The sequence below is a fragment of the Peromyscus californicus genome, unplaced genomic scaffold (genome assembly GCF_007827085.1).
Source record: "Peromyscus californicus insignis strain IS unplaced genomic scaffold, ASM782708v3 Scaffold_21__1_contigs__length_65335640, whole genome shotgun sequence".
NCBI lineage: Eukaryota > Metazoa > Chordata > Mammalia > Rodentia > Cricetidae > Peromyscus > Peromyscus californicus.
In genome coordinates, this window is record NW_026294514.1 from 32,562,033 (window position 1) to 32,575,590 (window position 13,558).

General features: G+C 47.9%; 1 protein-coding gene across 2 annotated transcripts in view; it reads right to left on the bottom strand.

Annotated features, from left to right (window-relative positions):
* Positions 1–12,694, bottom strand: part of Serpine2 (serpin family E member 2) — a 63,893-nt gene extending 51,199 nt beyond the window's left edge. Inside the window, exons 1-2 of one of the 2 annotated variants that reach the window (XM_052749993.1) lie at positions 12,531–12,646; positions 2,526–2,647 (exon numbers count right to left, since the gene is read on the bottom strand). The gene's annotated coding sequence lies outside the window, so the exon portion shown is untranslated. Of the gene's footprint in view, positions 1–2,525; positions 2,648–12,530 lie in introns of both variants that reach the window. The other variant, XM_052749992.1, reaches the window with a different exon arrangement.
* Positions 12,695–13,558: the final 864 nt, after the last annotated feature.

Below are 13,558 nucleotides of genomic sequence, written 5' to 3' on the forward strand. Positions count from 1 at the left end.
GTCACAGAGGAAATCCTGTCACTTGCCTGTATTTTTCAGTGGGGAGTCTGGGACCCTCACCTACAGAACCACAAGCTGCTGCAGACCACTTGGAGGATTTGGCAAGATCTTCCCAGCCCATGGCTCATCAGGACATCAGTGGCTTCTCTGCCTCTCAAGATCACAGACTACTTTTTTAGATTCCTTTTACAAGAGATATAGGAGGGAGAGACTCCAGTGTAGCCTTCTCAGCCATCCAAGCCACACTGACCACCAGCCAGTCTAACCTGTCCAATACCTCATTAGTGTCATTAATGATGGCAGCTAATGACTGACCTGGTGAAGGACTAGGTGTGGTGGTATTGTGTTCCCCAAAATATTGTGCACCCTAATAAACTTATCTGGGGTCAGAGACAGAACAGCCACTAGAGACAAAGGCTAGAAAATGGTGGCACTCACACCTTTAATCCTAGCATTCCAGAGACAGAAATCCCTCTGGATCTCCATGAGTTCAAGCCACACTGGAAACGGCCAGGCATGGTGACACACGCCTTTAATCCCAGAAAGTGAGCCTTTAATCCCAGGGAGTGATGGCAAAAACAGAAAAATATATAAGGCGTGGAGACCAGAAACTAGAAGCATTTGGTTAAGCATTTGGCTGGTTAAGCTTTCAGGCTTTTGAGCAGCACAGTTCAGCTGAGAGCCATTCGGATATGAGGACACAGAGGCTTCCAGTCTGAGGAAACAAGATCAGCTGAGAAGTTGGCCAGGTGAGGTTAGTTGTGGCTTGTTCTGGTTCTCTGATCTTCCAGTTCACCCCAATACCTGGCTCAGGTTTGATTTTATTAATAAGAACGTTTAAGATTCCTGATACAACTAGGGGCAGGATGGAGGTCATAAGATCAAGTCCGGTCTGGTGAAGGACTACTTACTGATCATGTCAGTGCAAGATGATAAAGAGCAAAACGACTCCATGGAAACCTGATTGTCACTTTTGAGCCTGGGCATTTGTGAGTGTCCGTGTGGTGTACATGAGTATGTATGTAGCTGTGCAATGTCAGGTGTCTTCCTCTATTGCTTGCAATCTGATTTTTTTAGCACAGAGTCTCTTATTGAACCTGGACCTTAATCATTTCCAGCTAGCCCCAAGGATCTTCCTATTTGCCTCCCCAATTCTGGGACGATAGACACACACTGCAGATTTTACATGAACACTGGGGAATCCGGACTCAGGTTCTTGGACTCATGCAGCAAACACTTTACTACTGAGTCATCTCCCAGCCCCTTCAACTGTTGCTTTTGTACCCTCTAAAGAAGCTGTTCTCAACCTGTGGGTCACAGCCCTTGTGGGGGTTGAACAACCCTTTCACAAGGGACACATATCAGATATCCTACATACTGGATATTTACATTATGATTCAGAGCAGTAGCAAAATTACAGTTACTAAGAAGAAGCAACAAAAAATAATTTTGTGGTTGGGGGTCACCACAACGTGAGGAACTGTGAAGGGTTGCAGCAGGAGGAAGGTTGAGAACCACTGATCTAGAGCACTCTGGGGTTGCTGCCCTTCTACCACTGTGGGATGCCACTGTGCTAGGTTATCTTGAACGTAGACATGCTCTCAACATAAGTGGATGAGAATCTCCAAGGTGACGCCTGTCCTGTCTCTATACCTGAGTGCCTCCAGGTAACTATTACTGAGTAGGCGCTCAAAACCCAGCTCTCAAATTGAATTTCACCCCGATGACAGGACCGTCATTCAATTTCTGGATGTTATGAGAGGGGCACACCCATCAAGAGCCAATTTGTAGAATGTCTTCCACACCCAAGACAGCGTCTTCATCAGGATGATGGGAGTGAATCCAGACAGGAGGAGACATGAGTTGGCCACACATTTCTAGGGAATGGATAGGATAGCCCACAAGTAAAGGGTCCAGTCAGGGGTAGGGGGAGGCAGGGCAGCCTGTTGCAAAACTGTACCCAGATTTGACATCCTGAGAGCAACAGGTAACAGTAATCAGGAAGGGGGAGCTCTGTCACAGCTCTGACCACGACATGGATAGAAGTCCCTGCATTTTCTAGCTCCTTCGGTGTGAAATGGGACAGACACTATCGATCCCTCTCTAAGAAAGAGGAAAAACCCTCACCATGTGTACTTCCCACCTGTGGAAATGGAGCACAGCCAAGTGAACAGTTGACATTGGCTACACACAGCAAATGCAGATGGAGTTGGGTTTTAAAACCAAGTCCCTCTGACTCCCAAGGTGATTCCCTGCCCATCAAGGTCATGACCTTTTTATCTGAGCTGTCTTGCCTTATTGCTCGGGCACTGAAAACAGTGATTCAGAACAAAAAGTTTCCTCCATGGGGACCCGTGGTTCCAGACTCTCTCCCATCCATGAGCGTCTGAGCGAGTTGCTCCGCACACCTGTGTCTCATGATTTCTCACTGTAAGCTATGACCCACTCCCCTTACTATAAGTGTTGCTAAGACTCATCAAAATCGAGTATAAAATGTGCTTAACAGCAATTGACATACGGATTACCTGTAATTTTTCAATTCCTTCTTTGCCTTGGAGCTTCTTTTCAGCTCCTCTATACCAGGTACAGTAAAAGGAACGCAGAAGGCCAAGACAGGATGTGGATCCTCACAGGCCAGATAAGACACCTACGACCAGACAAGAAAGGAGGGGCAGGAAAACATAACCTAACCATCATACACGCAAAATGTGGACTTACCTCGCGCAAAGAAATTTTAGTCAAATAAGCGACGCATACCTGTAGGAACAACTGTGTTTTCAGCCCTTTGACTATGCTGAATTAATTAACATTTATACGATCAGCACTTTGAAATTCAGAGTTTACCACCCTGTTGCACAAGAACAGGTTTATTATGCACATCTGAGCATCTTTGGCCAATCTTCTAAATGGCTATCTTAACTCACATGTCATATTAAGAAACTAACCTAGATTTGGCAGAAAGTGATGTCAATCTCTTAGGGAGTTAATTTCAGAAAGAAAATCCACGTCTTTAGAAAGGAAGCCCTTTTATAATTAAGTTATCCACCACATCAAATCTCCATTGTCAGCACCAGCTCAGGTGCAGGCACATACTCAGAGCATTGTATTACGTCTCAAATGCTAAGTTCCAGGAAAATCCTAAGACAACTCTATCAACTACAGCAGAAAATACATGTCTGACCTGGGAATACTTGCAAGTTAAACATTCTTAGAATTCTTGTATAATTAGGGAATCCAATCATACTTAAATGGACAAGTGTTCCAAATGCATTCAGCCTATCTTTAAAGCAGTCATTTCTGAGTTGGGGGACATGGTCCTGGGTAAAGTGTTTGCCACAGAAGTGTGAGGACCAGAGTTCAGATGCCCAGGACTCTCTTCAAAGTCTTGGGAGAGGGAGTCCATGTGCAATCTCAGCATTCACTCAGGATGCACATACAGCATCCCTGGGGCAAACTGGCTAGCAAAAAGAGCCACAGTCAGGTTCAGCGAGAGACCTCACCTCAACAAAGTAGGGAGAAATAGAGGAAGACACTTCTGTTGACTTGAGGCTGATCTCAGTGAGTGTTGCCTATTCAGTGTCACGGGATGGGAGACTGACTATAAAGGGTACCAATACACAGAGCAACTCACCAGGTCTGAGACACACAGAATAGAAATCTTGGGGAAGCCAAACATCACCTATATCACTATGGCAAAGACAATCCAGAACTATGACCATGGCCACCTCTTGTCCTGATAGACTCTATTCCTACCACTATGTACAACCTCTACCTAAGATACACTCTCCACTCTATGCCCACAATACTCAAGAGGTGTTTACCTTCATGCTCAACTCACAGACAAAGCTGAGCCTTAGGAAACCTTAGAAACCTGGTTATGTTCTCCCGCTTGCAACTGATGGGATCTAGATTCAAACCAAAGTCTATGAGGCTCCAAATCTAGAGGAGGAGGAAGATGAGGACCAGGAGGAGAAGGAGCAGAGGAAGGGAGGAGGGGAAATCTCTGCTATATAGAAGTGACAAGTTTCGAATAAAGTATAAACTTCACAAAAAGAAAAGTTAAATCCCAAATAGAGTTGAATTTAAAAATCAGGTTACACTCACTCTTGGTTCTGTGGAATTTTATCCAGCTCAGTCTACGTTGGTTCTTCGGACTGTGTGAAATGCATTCTCCATCCAAAGGTCAGCACTAATTTTAGACTCCAGTTGCGGGGGGGGGGGGGGGGGGGGGGGAGGTATGTCTAAGGACCAAACTGGGAGGCCAAATGTTAACAAAAGTAAACACGTTACTTCTTCAAACAACATAAAAGTGTCGGCTTACTCCTCCCTCATGAACTTGGGCTATCATGCCCTACGGAAAAGGCAGTGACTTGGAAGGAAGGGTGGGATTCGGAAGATTTTTCTTTTTGAGAAGACATAAACACTGCTGAGGAGTGATGGAAGTCTTGGTGATCTGTGCTGCCAGCTCACAGTTCACAAACTTAGACCTAACTCCGTCATGATAAACAGGCTGTATAACCATGGGCACGCTGGCTTTTCCACTCTTCTTTCACAACTGTATGGGTAGAAGAGCTATTAGCTCCTATTCCAGAGGTAGGCAGCAAGTTCAAGGAGCACACGAGGAGTCTCTGTCACCTGAAGATAATTTATGTGCTTAGCACACCTTACCCCAGCATGACCCACATCATCGAACACTTGACCAGATCCAACCACTCATAAAAGCCCCATTCTTAATAACTGCAACCATTGGTGCAGACAAAGGCAAGTGACCAGAACTGAGCCAATCAGATTTCCTCCCAGTGTTCCCCGCCCCTCCACTGGCATTGGCAAGAAAGCTCCTTCCCTCTTTATCATGGTGCTCTAGGGAGATAAGCCTGGAGCTAGTTGCAGTCATGGTCTTCGAGGAAAGGAAGAGAGAAGATGTGTCAAGAGACCAAAGGGAAGAGGTGAACCTCGAGGCCCTGAGTCTCTGCTTTCCATTTCAGAGCCAGATCTAAGGGTCAGCAAGCGAAAGGCAAGAGCTCCTTATGGAACACATTTCTGCTGGGGTTGTTTTGATTAGGGTTTCGCACTGTAAGGAAAAGGTAACGCAGGTGTAAATAGCTTTTTATATGATCCAAACAGAGACCAAATCCTCAATAAAGGAACTTCTCAGGTAGATCTGTATTCAGAATATGAAGGAAAACAAATAAACAAATAAAAACTAAACTAACAAAAAAAACCAAATGCTATCAGCAAGCATCTCTATTATTCCTAGGGTTCCCTTCTGGAAGGAAGGTGTCACTTGCCTTTTACATGCTTTTAAATCTCTTGTCTGGTGGTTTGCTAGGGCTCGAACTCAGGATGGACAAGCCTTTGGCCACACACAGAGTTACGTCCCAGCTGCACCTTACTCAACCCAAGTGAGTTTTGTGTTTGCTATAAACGCATACCTACCCATACCTATTTTCAGGATTTTGCCTATAAAAACAGGTGGTTATTTTTTCCTATAGCTAGATGTGTTGGCATTCTACAGAGGGGGATGGGCAGAAGGGTGGCGGGGTCCTGATGCTATGTTTGGTATACTCTCAAGAGAAATTCCTTAAGTAACCAAAACCCTCATTTGGTGCTGTCGGGGAGCATGGAGGCGGCAAAGGTATAAAAACCAAGTGTATCTACCAAGGTTTACAGCCACAACAAGAGATGCCTGCAGCTTTTTCAGAGAGAGAGAAAGAGACAAAGAGCGAGAGTGAGAGAGAGTTTTAACGTTAAAATTTTGTCCACATTTTCTTTCTTCTAAGGATCAGTTGATAAGAGGAGAATGGCACAGTGGATTCCTATTTTATCTTCTGAAGGAGAGGTTGAGTACAAGGTCAAACAGTAGCATGGGTCTGGGTGTTCCTGATATGATCATGAACTAGGATGTCTACCCAACCTTGAGAGAGATCCAGACATGAAATGGAGGATATGTTTATCAAAATACACCAACAGTACCACAAAAGAGGAGATTGCTCAGGCTTGGTGGCCATTCTTGCCCCGCACCCCCACCCCCATGCAAAAAAAAAAAAAAAAGGCATTCAGTAGGGATGCTGACTTCTCCAGCCTGGGCTTAAATCCAAACCTAGAAATCAAACAGCAAAATAAAGCAAAGTCTTGTGGACTATGTAAAAGACGCAGCCTACTCAGTAGAAGATGGTGGTTCTCTAAAGAATCATAAAATAGTAGTAAGCTTTCAGCATCCTTAGATAAATTGTGAACATACCGATAAGAAAGAACCTTAAGATGCAGTTTACTGTGCTTGACTCCATTTAGTTCCCAAGGATATTTTTTTTTTAACCAACATTGATTTCCACCTCAGGCATGCAATCTATTCATGAAGAAAGATGGTTTGGAAGTGAAGACTGAGAACATTTATATATGGGGAACGGGCTCACAAAGAAGATCCAAGCATAGGGTCCTAATTCATTTAACAATTTCATAACTGCCTCCGAGTAGAAACATCAACTAAATCTTCTCCTTGGCCCAGGGTGCTATTTCTACGTTCTAATGCTAAATGACTTCACAGGATTATAAAAGAAAGAGATGGACGGGAACGTCGTGGTATGTAAGCACAGAATAATGCACTCAAGGAAAAAAGTCATCTAGATTTGATATTTATGAGAAAGCTAGATTAGAAAGGAAAGCCAAGAAGTTATAGATTTTTTTTAAATCTATAAGACATTTAATAAGAAACCGTGAATGTCATTTATTTCTGTGATATCCACTGTATACAAAGGGAAACCGAGTTCCACATGGTTAGACTGTCAGTAGCACAGCCCAGATCCTCTTCAGTCCAGGGTCCTTTTCACCAAATTTGGCTGAAGAGAGTCAGCACCATGACAAAAGAGACAAACAGGAAAAACAATGTCACTAAGAAGGTACACACCATCATCACCAAGGCGAGCAGAAGTGCACTATGGTCCACAATGCATCATCCCTCCTTACACAAGCCATGAGAGGCAAAGTGCAGCCCAGCCAGAGGACCTCAAGGAAGACAGCAGTAGGCTGAGAAAGGTCAGGGGGATCCTCCAAGTGGTCACAGGCAGAGAAGCATTTTTGTACTGCTTTCGTTTCCTAATGTTCTACCTCAAAACATGCGGTCGCTCAGAACATTTTTTTTTTTAAAAAAAAGTGAAAACAGGAGTGCTCGCCAAGCAAGCACAAGAACCCAAGTTCAATCCCCAGAGCACATACTTAAAAAAAAAATGTCAGGCATGGTGGTATATACTTGGAATCCCAGTTAGGGGAGCAGAGACAAGAGGATGGATCCCCAGGGTTCTCTGGCCAGGCAGCCTTGCCTAATTGGTGAGTTCCAGACTCTCAAAGAGCAAGGTGGCTACCACTGAAGAAACATCTGAGGTTGTCCTCTGGCCATCACACACTAAAGTTCACATACATATCCACCTGTCCACACAGAGAAGAATGAAAACGTATATTAAAAGTAGAAGTACCATAACCTGAAGTTGAGGTTATCTTTTAAAGAGTTCCCCTTTGAGCCTGAAATACAGCTCCTTTTCCACACAGAATATGAACCAGACTTACGAAAAAATGGTGACAGTTTAGTTCACACATTAGCTTGCCAACAAAATTAAAACAAAGGCAGGTAAAGCATTTGACTATAAGGTGGCAGCTGCCACCACAGAGGTGTGTACGCACTGTGTGTGTGTGTGTGTGTGTGTGTGTGTGTGGTGTGTGTGTGTATACCACATGTGCATGTGTGTGACCAAAGGCTGGAAGCAGTGATTATCAGGAATGGCTTTGGACAGAAGATAACTAGACCTGGGTTTGGAAAAAGGTGAAATTATCCAGAGTGAGCATGGAAGAAGGGAATTGTAGGCAAAGGTACCACAAGACGGAGGCAGGGAGATACAGTGCAGCATCCTGGTATGTGGGCCCCATGGAGCCCAGTCAGTGTAGAAGAAACAACCTTCCAGAAGAGGACACGGCAGGGAGGCAGGAAGGGTAGAAGAGAGCACAGATGTGGTCAGGTCACTAGACAGCCACCAGCCTGGTGAGTTCCTGATGTGTTATGGAATGTTCCCTGAGCACCATAGACACAGGCTCTGGGTGGGACAGTGGAAGGTCTGCCTGACTTTGGGAACTACATATCTCTGGGACTGTGCCTTCATACTTACAGTCTCCTTACTACTGCTGCCTGGGGTGTGAGTTGACCAAACCCTATGTTCTATTGGCGCGCGTGCGTGCGTGCGTGTGTGTGTGTGTGTGTGTGTGTGTGTGTGTGTGTGTGTGTGTGAAGGTACGTGGAGTTGAGAAAAGGGTGAAGTATGTGGAGTCTGGACACAGGTAAGGTAATACCAGAATTCTGTATGAGCCACAGCGAAAGCATTCTGAGATGCTCAGGGACAACCTTGCAGAAGGACCACTGAGCAGTCACCTCCCAATCCGAAGAATCTCCTGACTCTACACCTGCCCCTCCAGAGTGGTGGTTAACTCCACACCAAGAGGGAGGTACTGGATTATGTCAGGAGGGATGCAGGCAGGTGAAGGGAGCCTGCAGAGATCTGAGACAGACAGACAGATAGGAGGCAGAGCTCTCGGTGCAGGCAACTTGCAGTAAGCCGCCAGGACTCCCAGGCTGCCGACAGCTGCCCCAGCCCACAGTTACTAACTCTAAAGCCACAGAGCTGATGTCAATGAGGGGTCACAGGTCCACAGGGACCAGAAAGCAGCTAACCTCCATCATGGACAAGTGCAAGGGGCTTAGCACCCACCGAGGGTTTCTACATTGAACGTAAGCCTCATGATGCTCCACGCCTTCTGCCTTTCAAGGGAAGCAATAAATCCAAGGTTATCTCCAAGTACTAATCTCCAGAACTAATCTAAACATTGCTAATTTTTCTGTACATTTCACCCAGGTCAATATATGTCGGCCAGCTAAAAGCGGTGCACTGGGCACCATCTTGTCATTTCTACACACAAAGAGAAAACAGAGGCAAGCAAATAGATTGGAGGCTCATGGGCTCACACAGCACAGAGAAGCAACGGGACTGTGACTGGTCAGAGCAGGATATGCAGAAATTAGGCATTACTGGAGGCTCACGCTTGTATACCTTGGGGAATTATATAGCCATTAAGAAAAAAAAATAAAAACTTTGGCTAATGAGGAACATATGAGGTGGGCATAAAAGCTAAAGTCAGGGCTGATGAGATCAATAACTTCGTTAGATCAGCGGTTCTCAACCTGTGGGTCGCATATCAGATATCCTACATAGCAGATATTTACATTACGATCCACAACAGTAGCAAAACTACAGTTATGAGGTAGTAACAAACGGGGCCACCACAACATGAGGCACTTTCTTCCATGCCTTTCTCCAGGTATTATTAAAAGGGCGCAGCATTAGGAAGGTTGAGAACCACTGGCTTAGATGATAAAGCGCCTGCCACCCAAGCACAGGTACAGGTAGGTATGTGAGCTCAATCCTCAGACCAATATTAAAAAAATAAAGAGCATGGTGTGTACTTGTAATCCCAGGGCTGAGAAAGCGGAGACAAGAGGATCTCTCAGGCTCATCAGCTAGCCTGGTCTGCTGTGGAGCTCCAAGCCAGTGAGAAACCCTATCTCAACACAAAACCAACAAAAACAAGATGAACAGCGCTTGCATGTAAACGCATACATGTATACCTGCATACAACAAGCAAACACATAAAGTCAGTCTCAGATCTCCAAGCTGGCAACTAGTAGAAATATAAGAGAATGCTCTTAGCTCGGACGGCAACCTGGGACTCACTTCATAATGGTGACAAGTGAAACTGGGAAAATGTTTCAGCCAAAGACTCTACGGATAGCGTTCATGAGGGAGAGGCAGGGTATTGGGAAACCGCAGGAAGGAGAAGAGATGATGGGAGGGAGGAAAGCTGGAGAAAGGCATGGAAGAAAGTGCCTGGTGTCAAATGCCAGAGGCCAGCTGGGCACCCAGGAGATGGCAGAGGCCAGCTGGGCACCCAGGAGACGGCTCATACAGGAAATCATAGGCTCTTCTGTTCTGGGGACACTTGCAGGGCCTGAGAAGAAGAGAAACTGGGAAGTGGCAATTTAAGAATCTGGTGACCACCAGGGAAAGGTAAAAAGGCCAGAACAGGGGAAGTTAGAGCATTGCAAAATTCCTGCTGAAGGACAATAGGGTTCATAGCAAGAGAATAAACAGAAGCAAGAGAATGAACAGACCGTAAGAGAGAGGGGTAAGATTCCTCAGCAGAGGGAGGCTTGGGATTCATGACACAGCTGGAGACATTACTCACTGACACAAGGAGCCTTTTCTCTCCTCTTCTGCAAATTCCCAGTTCAACTTGATTATTTTCTCTGCCATTCTACCCCACAGTATTTACCATAGGTATGCTTTTCTGTCTGTTTTTCTCCCCCTGTAAGAATGATAATCCCAGGAATGCGAGGACCTGCTATATTTAGCAAAGGTGGAAAATGTCGAAAGAAAAACGTAAGGCACACACAGGCCTGGGGAGACTGAGCAGACGGGTGGGTAAATATGGAAATGCTTATAGGGTGGCACAGAGGTAACACATGGGACAAGTCTGGTGGCCTTTACTTCTTCAGGAGCATGGTCTCAGTTCTACAGGGTCATTAGGTCACCTGTAGAACCTGAAGCATGGAAGCCCCCCCCCCCGAAAACCCTTTGTGTTGAAAACTCCCAATGGTAGCCTGGGGAAGTAGGAGGAGCTTATGGTTTTAAGATAATGGAGTGTTTGTGTGTGTGTGTGTGTGTGTGTGTGTGTGTGTGTGTGTGTGTGTGTGTGTTTGTGTGTGTGTGTGTGCCTGCGAACTCCAGTTGTTTTTGAGACAGGTCTTTCTATGAGCCCTGGCTGACCCGGAGCTCACTATGTAGATCAGGCTCACAGCAATGCTGTTTCAGCCTCCCAGGGGCTGGGATTTTGAGCATATACTACTATGCCCGGCAGACGTCGGGGTTTCTGACAGAGGCGGAGCACCTGCAGGTGAGGGCCAGTCTCGAACTTGTTTAGAGGACTGAGTGAATTGAGTGGGTGGAAACCACTGGACTTGAGATGGCCCTGGAATTGAGCCTGCAGCATCACCACCACAGGAGGAAGAAATGGCCAAAGTCCCCAACCATGTGGGAGAGGACTGCTACAAGAAGGCAGCAACATGGAACGGGACCAGGAGCCTGGTCAGGTCATCATCTCGCTTCCAATTCCACCATCTTCAGCCATCTCCGACCACTGTCAAATCATCTATGTGTGAAGGTGAAAATTAACACCCTTTGGAGAGTCAGTCATTTCTGTCTTTTCAAAATTGTGCTAATATGTCAAGTTCATGGGGGGGGGGGGGGGCAGTTCCTGCATAGATTCTGTTGGGGATCTCCAGAAAAGAAAGATGACATCGTCTCATGACCTTCAGGCATCACCCTTCCCTGAACGAAATGTTCAAACACTATTTTGAAAAACAGTCAAAACTCGAGAGTTGATGGGAGCATTATTGGTCGAATGTCTCTTGAGAATGTTTTGCTTAAATGTTGCAAACAGCGTATAATTCCCGCTTTAGAGCCACAGAAAGTGTTGAAAGGACCTTCAATTTCTAAGTGTGCTTTAGATACACAAATCAGTAAAGCTGCCATTTCTCCCAGTTATCTCTGTTCCCACTCCGATACAAAATCTCCCACGGCACAAAACTATCAGATCAATTGTTCCAGAACAGTTCAGAGAAGTAAACTGCTTCCTAGCTTGAAAGAGAAAGTCAAACCTTCAAACACCTTTTTATGTTGACGCTAAATATAAGAACGTTCTTTGCAAAGTAGTCAAAGCAAGATCCAGCCGCGTTTGGAGATTTCTCAAGAGAGACACGCGGAGATTCTGTTTTGTTCATTAAAACACTAAAAATCCTCAACAGTACCTTCTCTAATACCTGAAGGTGGAGTGCTGTCTTATGTAATAGCAGCTTTCCCTCTGCTCATCTTGGGGGCAAATTAAATACCGAATTCCGCCCAGGATTTCTGAGTACTTTCACCTTACCTGGAGTCACTCAGCGGCCTCGCAATACCCTGGTCTACAGTTGATGGAAATAAATAATAAATAGCAAAGAGCTGCTACTGCATAGTATGGATAAGCCTGTTGCAAAGGCCGGTGCAAAAGCTCTCCCCTAAATCGCTGCTCACCTCCACGCTGCTGAGGCAAAGGTAACCAGTGAGAGTGGGTCTCCTGGTCCCTGTCCCGGGCGCTCACAAGCAAAGTGCGGGGTCGGTGATACCCCTGAGTGGCCCGACGCCTCAGGTTCAGGGTCACGGTTTGCAGCCCTCCAGGACCCACCGCAGCCACGCCGAGCTCGGCGAGCGGCTCCCTCAATCTCGGGCACACCTGGGCGCCCCAGCCCTCGGGGATAGGGACGCGGGCGCCCGGCGCGCTCGCAGCAGTGGCCCCGGCGGCCCGAGAAAGTTCCCGCCCCGGCGCCCGGTCGCGGCGCAGCCCCGGGGACGGTCCCCGGCTCCCCTCCCAGCGGCGGGGACCGCGCAGCCGGTACTCACCCGTCCTCGCTTAGATCCCCAGGTGGCGGTCGGAGCCCGGAGGGAGGACAGCGCAGGGGCGCGGGGGGGCGGACAGGCGGCGGGGACGCGTGCAGCCCGCGCTCCCGTGCAACCACAGCACTAGCCGGCCGGGCTGCGCGGGGGCTTTATCGCCGCCGCCGCCGCCGCCGCCCCCGCCCCTTCCTGCCTCCCCCGCCCCCGGCCCGCCCCGCCCCGCCTTCCCGCCGCCGCCGCCGCCGCCGCCTTTGTGTGGCAGCCGGCCGCAGCGTCCCTCCACCGCAGGGGACTCCAGGACGTCCCCCCCCCCCCCTGCCGGACCCGCGGCGGCCGGATGCTGCCCCCTCGAGGAGGCGCGGGGGGTGGGGGGCGGTGTCCTGGTCCCCCGAAAGCGCCGGCCAGACGCGCCCCGCCCGAGGTGCGGCGCCAACCCCGGGGTCGAGCCGCACGTGGGTCGTCCAGATGGGCATGTGGGGGAGCGAGTGGGCGACACCGAAACCAGTGGTGTGTCCCTGGGACTTAGAGAGAGAAGGGGCGCCCCGCGACAACGTACAATCCTGCAGGTGATGGGGATAACCGTGCCAGGACTTGGAGGTCTGGAACAGGTCCTTCCTTCAGGTGCCCCAGAGCCAACTTATGCCTGCTCAGAGGATGGGCTAGCTGTGGGGCTCCTAGGTACATGACAAGCAAGGGCATCCAGAGAACTGGGCACTTGCTTGTGGTGACGGCACGAGGCACACGCAAAGCTCTGGGAATCCAGGTCTTCTGAACCTGCACCTTCTGCTCATGAGACCTTTGGAGTAGGAAACGGCTGCAGACCCGAGGTCAGCAACAGATGGTTGTCCTGCTCCATGGTGGATCACCTGGGTCTCCCTTTCTGCCTTCTTCAGGCCTCCTTTGCTCAAGTCAGGTTTGTGGGGACCCAACTTTCATGGTCATTTCTGTTGCCTTTGGTGCAACACCCTCCCCGGCAGGCCCCACGTTTGGCCCTTGTGAGGAAGAAAGGCGGTAAATCTCCCTAGGGCCCTGAA